We start from the raw sequence: 18,688 nt of genomic DNA on the forward strand, positions 1-18,688 counted from the left end.
GAGTGCATGTGCTTGTGAGTGTTTGTGTCTGTGTTTGACATGTTCGACTGCATTCGGTAAAATTAGTAGTAAACTTTTCATTTGAGACAGATTGCTCAGAAAATATAGTAAGTTTATATGGAATACTGGAAAACTTGCCTCCTAGTTGCAAACAAATAAAAAATAAAGTCCAGTTCTCTATAACAGGTTTAGCAAATGCAGTCCTTCCTTGTGAGAATTCTATATAGAAGAATTTAAAATATAGGAGTATTTATAGTGAATGAACAGGTTTTAACAACACTGCAATGTAAACGTTCCTCATCTTTTTACTTTCCTTTCAGACTTCAGAGATATCCTTCAGTCTTTATACAACAGGGGCACATTACAGCCAGGCTCATCCTTTCTAGAATTGACTTACATGGAACCTCTTGACACAATATTTTCTTAAATCAGGACTTAAGAAATCAGGAATATGCCTCTTCCAGCACATTCCCCTATTTAAAAGTAGCCTGTCTGCCTCTTATTTAAGGCTTAACTTTTATGTTTTGCATCCTCAGTAGCCTCCACTTTGTCACATGACCCTTCTTCGATATAGAACTAGAGTCCTGTGTTTGCAAAGGGTTAAAGAGGTGTCAGTTACTGAATGTTTTTGTCATTACTGTACATATTTTCAATCAGTATGGAACAGGTTTCTTCAGCTCAAAAGATAACCTTTATTTTGGGGGTTGGTAATCAGTCACTTGGTAATTGCATACATCAAACAGAGATTTTATTTCTATACTGGGAGGAAAAGTCAGCAGAGTGCTTTCTAGATAGGTTCACAAACTAAAACTATTTTTGTATGAGTGGGTGACGTTAATCAGAACACTTTTCCAGTAGTTTCATAAAAATAACAGTTTGTACAAAACTGTTTTTCTCTCAGCTGCATGTCAGCAATGTAGCATTCAATAGCATTAGTGGGAACAAACCAACTTCCTGAAATGTGATAATAGAAAACTAATATTCTTGTAGCAAAGAAGTAAATAAAATAAAAATAAAGTCCAAGTTTTCATAACTACTTTAGGAAATATAGTCCTTCCTTGTAAAAAGTCTCCTCATCTAGGCCTCAGGAACAAAAATCTACCAAGGCCTGCTTCTCTTCACATTCCATTGTAAAAGAGATAATTCTGCTTGTGAAAATTAGACTTCTTGAGCACAGATGCATAATGGTCTCTATGCATGGCAGGTAGATAGACAGATAGATAGTCTGTGTATGTATGCACGTATATATGTATATATTATTACTATTTACATTGATGTGCATAATGTCAAAACAAATTGATCAGCATTATGTATGTCAACACGATAATATGCATGCCCCAAAAATTAATCACAGCACATATAAAACTTTTTTAGAAAAGCAAACAGAAAGCATTGTTTTCTGTAGGGGGCAAGGCCCCTGCACAGTTTAATATCAAAATATGGAAAATCAAAACAAGTTTCCACCTACTGATCAAATTTGTTTTCTGAATCTGGTAATGCAAGATTACCAAAATATCGGAAATGGTAACCACGCAATTGACATTCGAACACCAGAAATTCCAATGTCAAAAGTCTGTCTTAGCAGTAACGTTTTTGCATGAGGGCAAGCCCACTGCACCCCACCCTCTGCATATTATATATTCCAACTCCGAGATCACACTACAGTGAGGAAAAGGGTAAATTTCCTGATCCCTACTGTAGTGTGATTTGTTAGCAGAACATCGAATGCACATTAACGAATGTACACTACCATCCGCCTGTGTGCATTCGAACAGTTTTCAGAATGGCATTACGGAAACTGGAAAAGATGCATTTGACCATCCCAGGTTCATGTAAGTGCCATTCCACATTTGATAGTAAACACCTCATGTGAGGGTTGCGCCCCCAACTCCTGTTAATTACATATTATAACTTCAAGATCACACAAGCCCATGGAAAAGAGAATATTCCCCTACCCGGGGATTATCATTCTTGCTTGCACACCTGTTGACCATCTGTTTAGTTGACCAAATTGTGCTGATTAATCAGATGTCGACCAAAGTACCATTCGACAAAGTAACCGGGACCCATACAGAGAGAGAGAGAGAGACAGGGAGGGAGCGAGAGAGAGAGAGAGAGATCTATATATCTATACAGATAGATAGATATATAGATAGATAGACAGATAGATAAATACAAACACACACACACACACACACACACACACACACACACACACACACACACACACACACACATGCACACACACACACACACACACACACACACACACACACACACACACACACACACACGCACACGCACACACATGCACACATACACACACACACCACGAAGACATGCATGTATGGAATATAAAGAAATACGAGTCTGCTTGCAATTCTCTTTATCTTTCTTCTAGAAATTCCCTGAGAGAGTTCTCTGATCACAGAAAACTCAAAGGTAAGAGAACAAATGTAGAAGCTTATTGTTTTGAATGTGTATAGCCATCTAGTCTACCATCAGCTTTGCTCAGTCAATAAACAATTTAACCCATTTCATGAATTTTGTGAAAATATAATAGATGGCATAAAATGATTTTCACCTCTACACCTACAAACTTTAAACTTCTTTCTGATAGCAGTCAGTTTCCACATATAAGCTGTGTATTTATTGTGGACATAGTCATCCTGCTTACGTGCCTTTTTCTTAAACCTCTGTTTAGTGATATGCTATGCCTGCAAATGGTCTGTTGTGGTCAGTGTGCCACCTTTGTAAACAAACTAAATAAATGTAAACAAACTGAATAAAATAATTTTTGTGTGTGTGTGGACTAAGAATTCTTTTAACACGTTTTTTTGTAGCTTTACTATCATAAGATTTTCCAGTAATGATACTGAATAGACTGAATAGACTGAATGTATGCATTTAAACAGCAACAATTTGCTTCCTGCAACTGCAGTAAAAGAACCATATCCACAGATTTTATGACTAACAAGTATCACAAGGTTCCTTCAGAGTTGGCAGATCTGGCTACAGGTGGGAAAATGTGCTTTTTATCGAGTCATATGAGCGAATTGCACAAATTGCGAATGCTCATAATAGCGAACATACTTCGAACTTCCTATCCCACCACCACCACCCCTCCCCCCACTAAATATATATTCCAACTCCAAGAACGCACTACAGTGAGGAAAAGGCAAATATCCCATTCTTCACTGTACCGCAATTTCAGAAAAAGCACTTTGAGGTCCAGTACAATCGATATTATGAGCATCTGCAGTTTGTGTGATTCGATCATATGATATAGACCCTTTTTTATCAGCGATCGCTGCACATTCTCTTATTGGAGAAAAAGATATGAAAATCTTCAGAATTATGAATGCTCATCAGGATATATAATGCTTTCAGATATGTATTAACGTGAACCATGTTCCATCAAATGCTATTTAGCATAAAGTTTATTCAGGAGAACATGGCAGTGTTATCTTCTTCTATGTCAATGTTGATGAGGTGACATTACACATTGTTTTAACTTCAGAGAATGACAAATACCAGAAGTGAATAGCTTTTAGTAGCAGATATAACCTTTGACTATTTTGCCAAAATACCCATTTTTAATAAGGGAACTGCCTTCAAAAAAATCATAATTCAGAAAATATTTTTTGCTAATTTTTTGCCTGTCTGGTAATCTCCATTTACTGTCTACCTCACCCTTTTATTCCCACTGCCAACTTATTACTATTGTCCTGTGTAAGACATCAGTTGATTGAGTTCTGACCTGTTATTACACAAATGGCTTAGTGCTCTTCTGTTATTTTATATGATATAGGTTCATAGGTTCATAGGTGTGTACTAGGCTAATGGCCCTGGAGCCTTTACAAGCCTAGTCCATAGGATTACCCTGGCATTGTGCCACCTGACCTTAGTTCCTCGTGCCTCTGTCGAGTAGATCCACTGGAGTGATCCCTGTGGTGAATTTTCTATTTCCCATCCACTCGTCAAGATTTCTCTTGAAGAGGGCCAGTGAGGTGCTCTGCTTGACATGTATGGGAAGTTTATTCCATAGTATGGGCAGTCTCTGGTTTATGAACCTGTCTCTCCAGCATGTTCTGTTGATTGTGGTAATGAGATTGAGGTCTCTGGAGTGTGTGGTGCGGAGGCATTGAGATTTCTTTAGATGTAGCATTTCTAACAGAGCTGGGTCAGACATGGCTTTGTAAGTCAAGCAGAGATTGCCTCTAAATAGGTGATATGAGACAGAGAATAGTTGGAGTTTTTTGAGTCTGTCCATACAGGACAAGTGCTTAAGGCCTAAGATCCACTTTGTGAGGTACTTTTGCAGCCTCTCCAGTTGTTGCAAGTGTCTGGTGAGGTACATGTCAAATGGGACATTGTACTCGATGATTGACCTAATGAGGGAAGAGTAGAGGGAGACAATGACCTCTTTCTTCCTGGATGCAAAACCCTTAGTAATGAGATGTGCCACATAGAAGGACTTTCTGACCACAGTGGCAATGTGGTGGTCAAAAGAGAGGTTGCTGTCAACCTGTGTTCCCAGATATCTTATAATGCCTTCTGTGTTCAGTGGACTACCATCAGTGTGGTAATTCATGAAACCCAGGTTTTTCCCAAAGGGGATGACGACACATTTTTTGGCATTTAGCTTAAGGCCATAGTTCTGACGCCAGTCATTGGTCTCAGTGAGGCCTTTTTGTAGGATGTCAATATCACTTGGGGAGTTAATAATAGCTCCCAACTTGCAATCGTCTGTGAAAACTGTCAGCAAGAGTCCCTTCATGTTGGCCTGGACTTCAGAGAAGTAGATACCAAACAGGAAAGGACCCAGGATTGAACCCTGTGGGACTCCACTCGCGACTGGTCATCAGTCTGACTTGGAGTCAGCTACTTTCACACTGCGGGTTCTATCTGTCAGCCAGTTTGCAACCTACCTAGTGATATAGGGGTTGATGCCTAGCTTAGTGAGTTTTTCTATGATTTCTGAGTGGGAAATGGTATCAAATGCCTTGGGCAGATCAAGGTAGGCTGTATGAACCTCCTTGTCTTCATCCACAGCTCTGGTGACTGACTCAAAGAAGTCAACCAAGTTGAGCAGGCATGATCTACACTTCACAAAACCAAACTGTGTAGGATCCAGAGTTTGGAGATTCCTCATATCCTTGTTTATTAGGTCCATGATGATGTGTTCCATAGCTTTGCATATCAGACTCATCAGGCTCATAGGGCAATAGTTCCTAGGGTCTGTAGTTGCTTCTTCTTTGTGGAGATGGATGACTGTAGCAGTGTACCATTCGATAGGGACAAAGCCTGAGGTGAGGCTGTGATTGAACAGGGCACATAGGTGAGGTGCCAGTTCACTCTGTAGTTCATGTAGAACACAGCCAGGGATATTGTCAGGTCCCATGGAAGCTGTGTTCTTGGCTTTGCACAATGCTGTTTTAACCTGTGCAGCAGTAATACAGGGTGCCTGGCAATCTACTGGTATTGCAATTGGTCCTTTGGGGGAGGATAGAGCAGTACAGTTGGCAGTGAATCTGTCAGCCAGTATATTGGCAATATCTGTTGGCTCGGTATAAGAGGTACCAATGTGCAGTAGCTCAGAGAAAATCTGGGTATTGCCGTGGAGATTCTTTACATAACTGTAGAAGGCCTTGTGGTTGTCTTTACTATCTGCTGCAATTCTGTTTCCATAGCTAGCTTTAGAGGATTTGATGAGGGATTTTAACCTTTTGTTGAGTCTGATAAGGGAGTATTTCCAGTCTTGGGACTTCACCTTATTTCGCATCAGTTTCCTCCTTCTGTTGTAGAGTTTGTTTATGGCAGGGGACCACCAAGTTTGCTTCCTTTTTTTTGAGGAGAGTGTCTCAGTTCTATTGGGTATGACAAGATCCATGAATTTTGTGTAAGTGTTCATACAGTGCACTGGTGTGTGATTTGGCGGTCATGCATCTATTTTCCATTTGCATGGGTGCCGTAAAGTTAGCCACCTCTGTTTTTAGAAGCTCAAAGTTAGCTTTGGAGAAGTTTTTCATGGTGGTTACCTTTGTCGGGGGGTGGGAGGGATTTGGATTTCCAAGGTAATTAGTTTGTAGTTGGATCTAACCAGGGAGGAGTTGACTATTGGTGTAGAGAAATGGTTGCATATGCTAGTAATGACAAGGTCAAGGATGTTGCTACCTCTAGTGGAAGTAAGAAAGAGCTGGTCCAGGGCACTGGAATTAATGAATTCCAGGAAGCATTGGGCAGGTGTACTGGTACATGAGTAGTTTTCCCAGTTAATGGAGGGATAGTTGAAGTCGCCGAGTATGAAAGTGATGGATTGATCCCTAATATTCTCCAGGATGCTTAGGAACTTGGAGTAGGAGTCTTGGGACATGGTCGGGGACTTATAGCAGGCTACAACCTGAATTGCTGTCTTACCTAGTGTTAGCTGCACCTGAAGTATCCCAGATGCATTATGTTCGGCTACCAGTCTGGAGGTGGGCACATCCTTTATGAATATGGAAACACCACCACCTTTGGAGCTTTGGTCCAAATATCTAAGAACTCCATTGAGATATAAGTGTATCTCCCTTTTCTTAGCTGGTCACAGATTTTCATAAGAGCTTTGCTGTATAGAATTGATAGCCTGCCTGTCCATCACATGTAACATGGGAAAACTTCTGTGTTTTCTTTGCTGCGGTTCCCCCTGACTGGCCATCTGATAGTAAGGATGTAGTATAATGCAATGTCATCACCATTAGAGATAAACATGTTACTCCTCTGACAATGGACCACCATGAAAGAAATGTGTTTTACAAACTGATCAAATATAAGTTGAAGTAAGGTGGGCAGACCAACGAGAAAATATGAATTAAGATAAGGTCAGAGACACAGCAACTTGCAGAATACCTTTAACCTTAAGGTGGGTCTTGTAGGTATAAGAAGGTCTTGATAAGTAAAGTGTTAGAATAATTTTCTCTTTAATTACATCTTACTCAAACTTCATACCTTGTTACACTGAAACAACATTAGCATTGTGACTATCACAGTATAAATATATTGCATGGCACAAGAACTTTTTCAGTCAAAGTAGGACAATGTGTGTCTGACAACTATTTCTAGGTCTGCACTTTAAAAATGCATCTTTGTATAGGGATTTTGTTTTATTTTAAATTAACTTATTGAGGGATTCAATAAACTCTGTGTACGCTTTGCATGAATCCTACAAGGTGTTTAAGTGTTAGCACAATGAGCAGCAGTGCTAATCGCATATTAATTCTGCTTCTTGCGCTTATACAAATACAAGCAATGGTGTTACAGGCCAGAAAACTGTGCAGAGCAGCACAAACACTGAAAGATGATACATACAAGTTTGCCAATGGGCAAACCGTCTCAGCAAGTTTGTGCAGACAGCCACAATGACTACTGGGTGAAAATACTGCATGACAACAGTATTAAGACATAAAAGTGTATTCAGTGCAAAGTACACTACAACAATTATTCGCAGAATGAAATAATACATGGGGGTCAACGGGATGGACAAATGCAATTAAACATACACTAGGCAGGGAAAGTGTGCTGATGAAAATGGGCAGAGATGTGAATGATTGGAATGAAGAAAGAGGAAGAGGGCATGGTAAATATGACAATGTACCCCAGATAGAATATGTCACTTCCAAGACAAGTCAGTAGCATAACATTAAGCATATATATAGATAGCACAATATGCACTGCTGTTTACATCTCCTGTATGAGTATATTTATATCATCACACAGGACAGTGCATATGTGATGATCACACAAGTTTACATGTTAATGGAGCTGAAGAGGACATTTAGCAAGGATGATATACACAATAGGGGGTATGTGCATATTGTGAAGGTCTGGAAAATAACTTACTTGAATATAACTGAAATGTCAGCATACCTCTCAACCAATCATGGACACATAGCAACAGAGTCATGGAAAACTGTAGACTGAAGTAGGCACATCAGGGGCAGTTTTAAAATAGTAACACCATTATTCTGTGACACTGACAAAATATATGAGTTTAAGTTATCATACATGTTCTACAGGAAGAGAAGTGTATAACTCTAATGACCTATGGGTGCAACACAAGCTCACTGTTTCAAATGTCATACACTTGACTAAAGCATCCCTGGCTGACATAGGTTTCAGTCATATGGATACTAACACTTACAAACATATAGTGTCAATGGATATTGTCTGAAGCATCTACAATTGATGTGTGAATTAAGACATGATCCTTTATCATGTCAGACCTCAAGATATGTGCCACACAATCACTGTCCCTCTGACATTACACGTGAAAATGTTATACTGTCAAGAAATCCTGACATGCATGCATATGTGTTCATGCAAAATTTCAAATGGTAATACTGATGTGATGTAGGGGTATGTCTGTGATGCTGTACAGTCACACTATGGCTCTACCTAGCTTTATAGGTGCATAGGAGAGTATTAGGTAATGTTCCAAGATGTCATAAAAGCCTAGCAATAATTAACACGAGTTTCCCAATTTTCAATAGCTCATTGAATGACATTCACACAGGTATAAGCCTATGGTATGTTATCTAAGACCAACTGCCTCTATCCATGAGGGACATAAGTGCACCACTAGGAGTACAATTATGATTATCCATCCATTGATCTAGGTTGCACTTGACGAGGGTCAGGAAAGTCCTTTGCTTTACGTGAATGGGAAGCTTGTTCCAGAGAAGGGGTAGAATCAGACATATCTATCTCTCAATCATGATTTGTTATGTCAGAGGCTAGGTTAACATCCTTCAAATGAGTGACCCATGTGCAGTTTGCTTTACCAGTATGTGTAACATTTCCATCAGGGCTGGATTAGAGACTGCCCTGTAAGCCAGACACAGATCACCCCTTACTAGTCTGTAGGGGACAGAATACAGTGATAGGGCTTTCAATCTTTCTGCATAGGACTTGTTTTTTACACCCTGCATCTTTTTTGTGTGAAAACTCTGGGGCTGCTCCAGCTGTTGCTGATGTGTGGTAAGGTACATGTAAAAGAGTGCATTGTACTCAATTACTGGTGTGATAAGGGCCAAATACAATGCAATTATAATGTCCTTTGACCTGGATCCATGCTCATACTTATGAGTTGTGCCACATAGAAGAGACACACGGTGGTCAAACTTCCAATTACTATCTACCTGAGTCCCCAGATCATGTAAAACTGTGTCTACTCATAGGGGTGTGCTGGCTATATTGTAATTAGCTTGAGTATTTGTTTTCCAAAAGGAAACGATAATGCTTAATGCCCATTTAGTGAGTCCCTCTACCACTGGCAACAATCATGTGTGTGGTTTATTACTTTCTGTAGTATATCAGTAACATTAGTGTAGTCAAGGATATTCTGCAATTTGCAGTCATCCTCAAAGCTGGTCAGACAATGGCTCCCCAAGTTTGCCTCAACTTCTGGTAATTAAATACAGAACAGGAAAGGGCCTAGTACAGAATGCTATGTAGTGCCCTGGTCACTGGCCCCTTGCTAGAGGTGAGTTCACATAGTTTAACAGTATGTGTCCTGGTGGTAAGCCATTTGATTAACCACTTATTGAAGTAGGGGATTATGCCCAGCTGAGACATTTTCTATATAATACTTGAGTGTAAAATGCCTTGGCTAGGTCAAGTTAGGCAGTATGCAGTCTTTCCCTCATCCATGGCATTGGTGACCCTTTCGAAAAAGTCAACCAGATTTAACAGACAGAGTTCAGTACACAGTTGAGCGATTACCTATGGTCTTGTTGATAAGGACTGTGATGATTCTTTCCACTGCCTTACAGATGAGACTAGTCAGGCTTATGTGTATACAATTCCCTGTGTTGGTTGTGGTCCACCCTTGTTCAGATAGATGACTATTGCTGTCCACTATTCTGACAGAACATAGCATGTCTGGGGACTGTGGTTAATAGGGATCCAAATGTATCTGCTAGGTCAGGTTTTCAATTATTGAGAGCCCATTGATGCCATGATTTTAGCCTTAGAGAGCACACAAATGAGCATTTCTCATGTGAAAATAAGATGAGTAATGTTTGCATGTATACTTTGGGGTGACAAGCAGTGGGTATAGGGGTGTGAAGTTTGATCAAAATCTGTCAGCTAGAAGGTTTTCTATTGCTGATGATTGACTATGTGCGGTGCCATCTTCAACCACCTCTGCTCATAACTGTTTATTCCCTTAATATTTCGTACTTAGTTAAAATATGATTTGCGACAATACCTCTAAATACAACCTTGGGTATGCATCACATGTCACGCAGTAGAACTGTGTTAACACAGTCATGAAACTCTACCTATTTCACATCATTACATCAATTGCACATCATATGCCTATAAGCTTATAATTGGAAAGGTGTGTGTGAGGGCCCTGATACCATATTTAGATACATTACAAATAAAATGTTGTTCATGCAGAACAGTTAATGACACAAATGCTGACAGTCACACAATGCTGCTGGGGAACACCTGAATAATCCTTGCTAATAGCAACACAAGTGTGCATACAATGAATTTCTCAAGGTTGCAAGTGAATCTGAACTTCTTATATGTTTGTATATAACAGCATTACAATGTGTGGATGAAACAAGGTGTACATGCCCATGTAATTAGTGTGATGTACTATTGCTGTATGCCACATAGAATTTCATGATGGTAGGTATACACATGAACACCTGTGCCATAATGCAATTGTCATTGTGATAGTCAAATGAGAACTGTGTAGAATGTTGATATAATCCAATACAAGAACACATGCCTTACTAAGGCAACAATATACATATCATCAAGTCCTCAGGAGGGGATATTATTGCAAGTGTTATGAAAGGAACATGCACTCATATGGCAGCAGTGGCCATCAATACATTACCTCAAATCACAGAGTGGAAGGCACTGTTGTAGTGCTACCATTCATCCACACCTCAAAATAGCACATGTGGATGACACCAACATTAACATGTGCAATGTTCATAATGCCATAGGACATTACTAGGCTAGCGGCCAATATTACTTAAAATCCTAGCCATTATTATACCATTTAAACCAAAATCACTATATCTATATGATGGAAGACTGTAGGGCTATGTGCATATGTGTGTATGTGTTTGATTGTATTGCATACTACCTCTGTCCATGTGTGATGTGTGCACCACACATGATAGAATTAGCAATCACAGATTCAATGGTCTGGATAAGGCTTGCAGAGGGGCAAGGAATGGCTCTGCTCCATGATGTGCAGATGCATCTTTGAGCTGATAACATCCTCCATTGTTCTGCAAAAGGATTTTATATGGAGATAAAGGAAAAGGGGATGTTGGATTCATGAGGCTGTATTAAAGGTCATTCTGAGTGGGATTCCTATGAAAAGAGATTCACAAGATCATATATTGACTGTAATATAACACCAGACACACGCAAACACACAGCAGTGGACTGACATGTGTAGGTCTAGAAACTGGATTCCATACAACGTATGACTAGCACCACCACAGATGTCTGACTTAAACATCACAGTGCACTTTATAGAGGATGACATCATCCTATGCCGAAAAGAAGATGTTGGGAGGAGTGTCTGACATAGATGTGGAGTCACAATTATCTGTAAAATTGTCTCCACACTAATATTTGAATGAACATACAGACAAGTTGTCTGTTATGAAATTAGAATCCTTGACTGTCTAGATAACACAGTAGTTAATGCTCATGCCAGCACAGGCATATGAGTGTAATACTGTCAGAGTGCACTTTAAAGGATGTGAAATCATCATTGTATGTCAATAAGAAGATGTTTGGAGGAGTAACTGACATAGATGTGGACTTAAATGCCATTTAAAAGCTGCCTCCAGACTGACAGTTGACTGCTATGGGATTACAACCCCTACCTGTTTAGTTCCACAAGCTTCAGAACACAGTACTTAATGCTAGTACCACAGCACAAGTCTGACTTTCATAGTGTCAAAGTGTACATTGCAGAGGATGACAGCATCAGTGTATAGTGAACATAAAATGTTGGTATGAGTGTCTTATATATCTGTGTACTCACATGCTGATCTAAAATTGTCTACTAACTTATAGTTGACTGAACACACACGCACACACACACACACACACACACACACACACACACACACACACACACACACACACACACACACACACACACACACACACACACACACACACACACACACACACACACACACACACACACACACACACACACACACACACACACACACACACACACACACACTGCTGAGAGATTAGAATCCCGGACAATGGAGTTCTGCAATCTACAAAATGAAGTACTTATTGCTAACACCACTGCACAAGTCTGAATTCCACAGTGCTAGACTGCACTTTACAGAGGATGACATTATCAGTGTATGTTGAGAAGAGGAAGTTGGAAAGGTTGTATGAAATTGTTGTGTAGTCATGTGCCACTATAAAAATTTGTTCTGAATGATACTTGATTGAGGACATTGGCTCATGCTCTTCTGACTAAACACACATACACAAGTTGACTGCTGTGCCATTTGAACTCCTACCTAACTAGTTACACCAGTTGGAGAACACAATACCTAACATTCATACCATCACAAAAGTCTGATATTATCATTGTCATAGTTGTCTTTATAGAAGATGACATCAGCGTAATGTTGTAAGTAACATATACTGTTTAGACACTTGCGTGCAAAGGCAAGATTTCAGATTTGATTTTGTGATTGCATTGTGCAAAAATACATTCAAAGAAATCTTGACATCAGCAATGTGACATGACCGTGGATGACCAATGTCCAGTGTCAGTATAAACCCATACCAAATGTAATAATGCAGTTGTGCTCTTTATTTCTTGACAGTGGACCAATTACTGATATATCTTTTGCAAGAACTTTAATCTAGGGCACACATGGCTCTGAGTACGTATGTCTTCAGTGAAGCACATATCCATGCCCTTCTTTGTGTTTATGAATGCCTTTCTATGTGATGGAAGATAACTGCCCAATAACCATAGTTAGACATGCTAAGCACATCTTTACATAGTGTATTGATGAGAAACTTATTTGAGTGGACGATGACAAAGTGTTAATGAATACATGATTCCCATTTCAGGAATTCAACTTGAACTTGTAAAGTAGTTTGGAAGATATATATGGGAGAAATAGCTGATAGATATTATGCTGCTTATACTGTAGTTTATATTAGATATATTGTGTCATACATTTTATTACATAAATAACTATAGCTATTGAATTTCCTGTTTGAGCATAGCTAAGGAATAAGCAAACACAGTTCTCTGTTTAAATGGAAAAAATAGTGATATATTAATTGGTTCACCTCATTAAATGTAAACAGGCTATGTACTGATAGATGGCCGTCAACATTCCAGACAGTACTGAGTGTAGAAAATGCACATTCTACCTACCTGTCCCTTTTGACACCAAGTATAAGATCAGTGAGTGAGCTTCTGGTCAAAGTATAGATGAGAACAGGGTCCAAATCTACATTGTTCTCTTTTTTTTTACAAATGGTGTTATGATGACATATTAGCTGAGTAAATGTGATTAGGACTGCAAATGAGGCAATCAGTGACTACAGTAAAGGGTGTGTCTTCTTCAAATTTTATCAGTAATGCCTACCTCAATATAGTTGTATAACTATTAGTTGTTTTGCAGGCCTCACTGCAAATCATAATTTAATTGTGTGTTCAGCTTTCTAGAAATGACAAGGGGTGGTACATCTTTTGAATGATTATTATTATTACTCAGCAGATATGCTATTTGTGTATGGCCAGGAACCCTTTAAAGTGTATGCAGTATGTTTTGTCACAGTAAGGACAATTTCCACATCACATTAGATGAAGATTTTATCCATCATCACTAGAACATGACACAAACAGAATCCTACAGATGATTTAAAAACATAACACAGTTCAGGAGCTTGTAATATGTTAGTAATATCCATTGGCAAAGTCAAGTCAGTCTGCAGATACCATCCATCAACGTAATAGATACACACAAGTATAGAGGGGTTGGCGTGATGGGATGAATACAATGAGAGATGAACATGCACCTAACAGTGATTTGTTTAATGGCACATTAATGGCCATTTTATTGGTCTATCATTATTAACCTTACATGTTGTGTAGCATGACGTGACTAACATAAGGGTAAGGAAGGCTTAGAATAGGGGCAACAAGCTTATGATAAGCAGGACAAGGTTAGATAAATATGTGAAAGTATTGGAGATAGATGTCACTTCAGATACTCATTTTCGGTCAGTAATCAATAAACCTCCATGAGAAATCATAACTGTGGCAAATTTTATTATATCATATACATATATAATTGCATTAAGAAATAATGAGAGATGGAGCTGGAATCGAACCCTTGAAGCTATTGTCAAAATCTCTTCAGTCAAGTTATTTATGTTAACACTCCACATAGGAACTCACTTACGAAAAGCCGACTAAGACTGGTATGCAGCAATAAAGGCAACGCAGTTCCTCAGTTGAAAACTTTAATAGTAAAAACACGACAGAATACACCACATGTATACGATCAACCAAAATGGAAAACACACTGATGTTAAGCGCTTTCATCTGCCGATTGCAGACTTCATCAGAACATAATCAAGTGCCACTGTCTGTTGCATTTAAACTGATTTTGGCGCCAAACCAGGCTGACTACTTAAAGACACAACACTGTATATACGGCAAATCATATCCTATATACTCTACTATTTGATAATTTGTAAATAAATATATAAATAAATGAATAATAAATTGATAGAATTGGCATTCTATACTAAAAATACTCTCTACTAAATGAATTTGATACATATGGTTTATAAGTACTTAATAAATAATATATAACAATGAATACTAATAATATATATTTCATACTTATGACTAATCTATAAAAGACATGAACTGGAGTCTATGTATGAATGTGTATGATATATAAAATACATATATAATATACAAGTAAAATGTGTGACCATAATATAATATCATATCAAATAAATACTATATACATAGTCTATAAAAACATTTGTATAAAATTGATCACATATTAAGGAAGGGTTTAATACTAATAAAATCATTGAGTCCTGGGGTTCTAGTGGCATCAACTAAAATCTGCCACTTACTCTCCCTACATGCAAGTTTTGTTTTCCAATCCCCACCTAATGGATTAATAAATTCCTGATCAATTATAGTGAACATGAAGATGTGTTGTTCACCTACATCTTTGATGTGTCTGTATAAGGCATTTTTGGGGTCCTTAGTTTTGATCTTATAATAGTGTTCATATATCCGCTTTCTCAATTGCCTCTCCGTCTTTCCTATATAGAAAGCTGGGCATGAATTACATTTGGCTAAGTACACCACTTGTTTTGTGTGACAATGACCTCCCCTACTCCTAATTTTAGTGTGATTCACATCTTCTAATATAATATGAGATGAGGTATTTATATATTTGCATTGTTTACAGCTTCCACATTTCTTAGTATTTGTTCGTTTATCCTTCTTATTCAAATCATGACTACCCGCATTCTCTAATAATTTCTTAATATTGGGTGCAGTCTTGTAGACTATGGTCGGATACTGGCCCAACCTTTCTCTACTAACATCAGAAACTGTAATAATGTCCCAATATCTAGTTACTATATCCTTGATATAATTAACATAGGGGGAATATGTTAGAACACACACTCTACCTTCCCTAAATTTATTTTCTGTTTGTGCTTTTTGTATAATATCTTGTTTTCCCAATAAAGGTATGTATTTTTGATCCCACTGGGAGCTAACAAATTTGATAGTGTCATCCAATAAATCTTTTGGATAACTTCTATCCTTAAATAACTGATAAATGTAATTCATTTCATTTTCCATCTCTAATCTCGTAGATGACATTCTTGCTCCCCTAATACATTGACCCTTTACAATATTCTTGAAAATATGTCGTGGATGATTACTAGTAAAGTAAACATAGTCATTTGAAAAAGTTGTCTTTCTATAAACTTTGGATGCATATCCTTCTGCTGTTTTGTAGATGAAAGTATCCAAATAAGATATACCTCTATCACTAATATTGAAAGTGAATTTTAAAAAATCTGTGGTAGCATTAATATACTCTACAAATTTGACTATATCATCCTTATGACCCTTCCATAAAACAAAAATATCATCTAAAAATCTTGCATAAAAAATTATATTTGCTTTATATACACTATTAAAAACATACTTAGTCTCCCAGTCTAACATGACTAAATTTGCAAAAATGGGTGCGCAAGATGCACCCATAGCCACTCCTTTATTCTGTCTAAAGATTTCTTCTTCAAATGAAATATAATTATGGTCCAGTACCAATGACATCATATCTAAAATAAGTACAATCCTGTCCCAACTTAGACTAGAATAATTTCTCAGGCTATTACAAAAATAGTCTAAGCCTTCTTCTTTAGGAATACTAGAAAACAGGTCACAAACATCTATCGTAACAAAAATATATTCTGAACTCCACACCGAAGGTGTTAGTTTACCCAAAAAATCCCATGAATCAATCATGAGGTGTGGGATATTGCTGTAAATATGTTTGACCCATCTATCTATAGTATAACCTATATTAAAAGTTTTGGATTTAGATCCTGAAATAATAGGTCTAAAGGGTGGATTAGTTATTGATTTATGAATTTTAGGAATTCCCACTATGTGAGCCAAAATGGGGTATTCTATACGAATGAATTCATAGACATCCTTAGTAATTCTATTGTCCAACAAATATTCTTCTATGGATAAATCTATTCGTCTATATCCAATATGTACTTGGTTGATAGATACCACTTCATAATTGCCTGATTCGTATAAAATATTATGAATAGCAGCTTTATATTCATGGTTCGAAAAGATGACCACCCCACCCCCTTTGTCTGGTTTCATTATTCTAATGTCACGATTATTGATCACTTCGTTCAAACATTCTCTTTCTCCTATACTTAGGTTGTCCTTAGGTAAATTCAACTGTTGATTGTTTCTTATAACATGCTTGTTGAACCTGTAAATATCATTGCAAACCATATGTTCATAGTTACTAACTATAGGGTTGCTGATGGGTATATAACTACTTTTTTTCTTTAGAATACCATCTAAATGTTGTCTGTCTTCTTCACCTCTATTAAACTGCATAGCTAAATTCAACTTTCTACAAAATATCTTTATGTCTTTGATACTATCCACAAGATTAAATCTGGTATTTGGAATAAACTTCATGCCTTTGGCTAATAATTTGTAAAATTCTTCTTTGATAGTAAAATCCGAATAGTTAAAAACATTAAAACCATTAAATGTACTCATAATCTCCATATGATTCAATACGGTATGCTGTTCATTGAATGGTGTGACTACACCTGAAGCTAAAATGTCCATATCAATGAATACTTCTTTTTCATGTATACTGGCCTCTGTGGCTGTATTATAGACTAAAATTTCCTGTTGGGTTGGTTGTAATGGTATTGATTCTTCTTGAAATTGGGGTGGAATCTGCCTCCTTGAAAATTTTCCCTATGTTCCTCTCTCATTTCTCTTTCACTATTCTTCCTATCTGTTTGTATAAACTTTCTTTCTTGTGGCCAGATATAGGCTTTCTTTAACCGGTATGCTTCCACATCCCTATCTAGCTTACCATATTTTCTATTAAAAATGCTCTGAGCTTGTTTGTCAGCTAGATGAAATTGTTTATTATACAAATCCTTCCATGAACTAAATTCACTATGTTGTAATATACTTTGATTGATTATTTCCACTTCATGGATAAGAGTTGACATTTTTTCATCATTGTGTTGTATTAGCAAATTCATGTATTTAAACCCAAATTCATCAAACAAATTATTGAATTCAAACTTAACTTGATCATTGAATACCAAGCCCATGGGCAGTTTAAAAAATCTAATACCCTTTGGAACAACTTGAATGCTTATACACTTATTCAAATATGCATTGTCTACCTTTATGTTTTTGATATGTGACAACTTTTTACCAAAATTGTAAATCATGTCCTTAATAGAATTACCTGTGTTCCCAGCTTGGGGATGAGGTGTCTGATATACATTATTAAAATCATAATCATTATTTAAAAAATGATTGAAAGCATCATTCTCAATACATACATCTTTACTTCTAATACTTTTATTTTCAGAAGTCAATTTATGAAATACGTCCTTATGAGGACTCTAACTGCTCTTTTTAAAAGTACCTTTTGTAGTGTGCATATCCTTTCTGCCAGCTGTAGCGTATGTTTTAAACACTGTATTAGTCTTTGGTATGGCCCCTTTACTCTCCAAAAACGGTTGTGCAACAGGTGTACACAGGTGTACTCCACATAGGAAGCTACACTTTGCTGCATTCAGCAGTCTAAATAACTGTCAGAGTAAATGTTTCGAAGTACTGCCTTTTCTCTGCTTTAATACTGTCTTCTTTTAGTACAGCAAGTTTAAGCATCATTGAGCAGAGACGCAAAGACTAATGCAGCCGATGGCAGAAATCACCAGGTATTGCCACAGGACATGAACATACTTTCAATGCAGCTTGGCATTGGCTCATGCTGCCAAATTCTGCGCAAATGCAGATGACAAAAAGTAAAGGCATTATTATGGGCTATTTCTG

Source organism: Protopterus annectens, chromosome 4.part1, assembly GCF_019279795.1.
Source record: "Protopterus annectens isolate FY-2018-M chromosome 4.part1, PAN1.0, whole genome shotgun sequence".
Taxonomy (NCBI): domain Eukaryota; kingdom Metazoa; phylum Chordata; order Ceratodontiformes; family Protopteridae; genus Protopterus; species Protopterus annectens.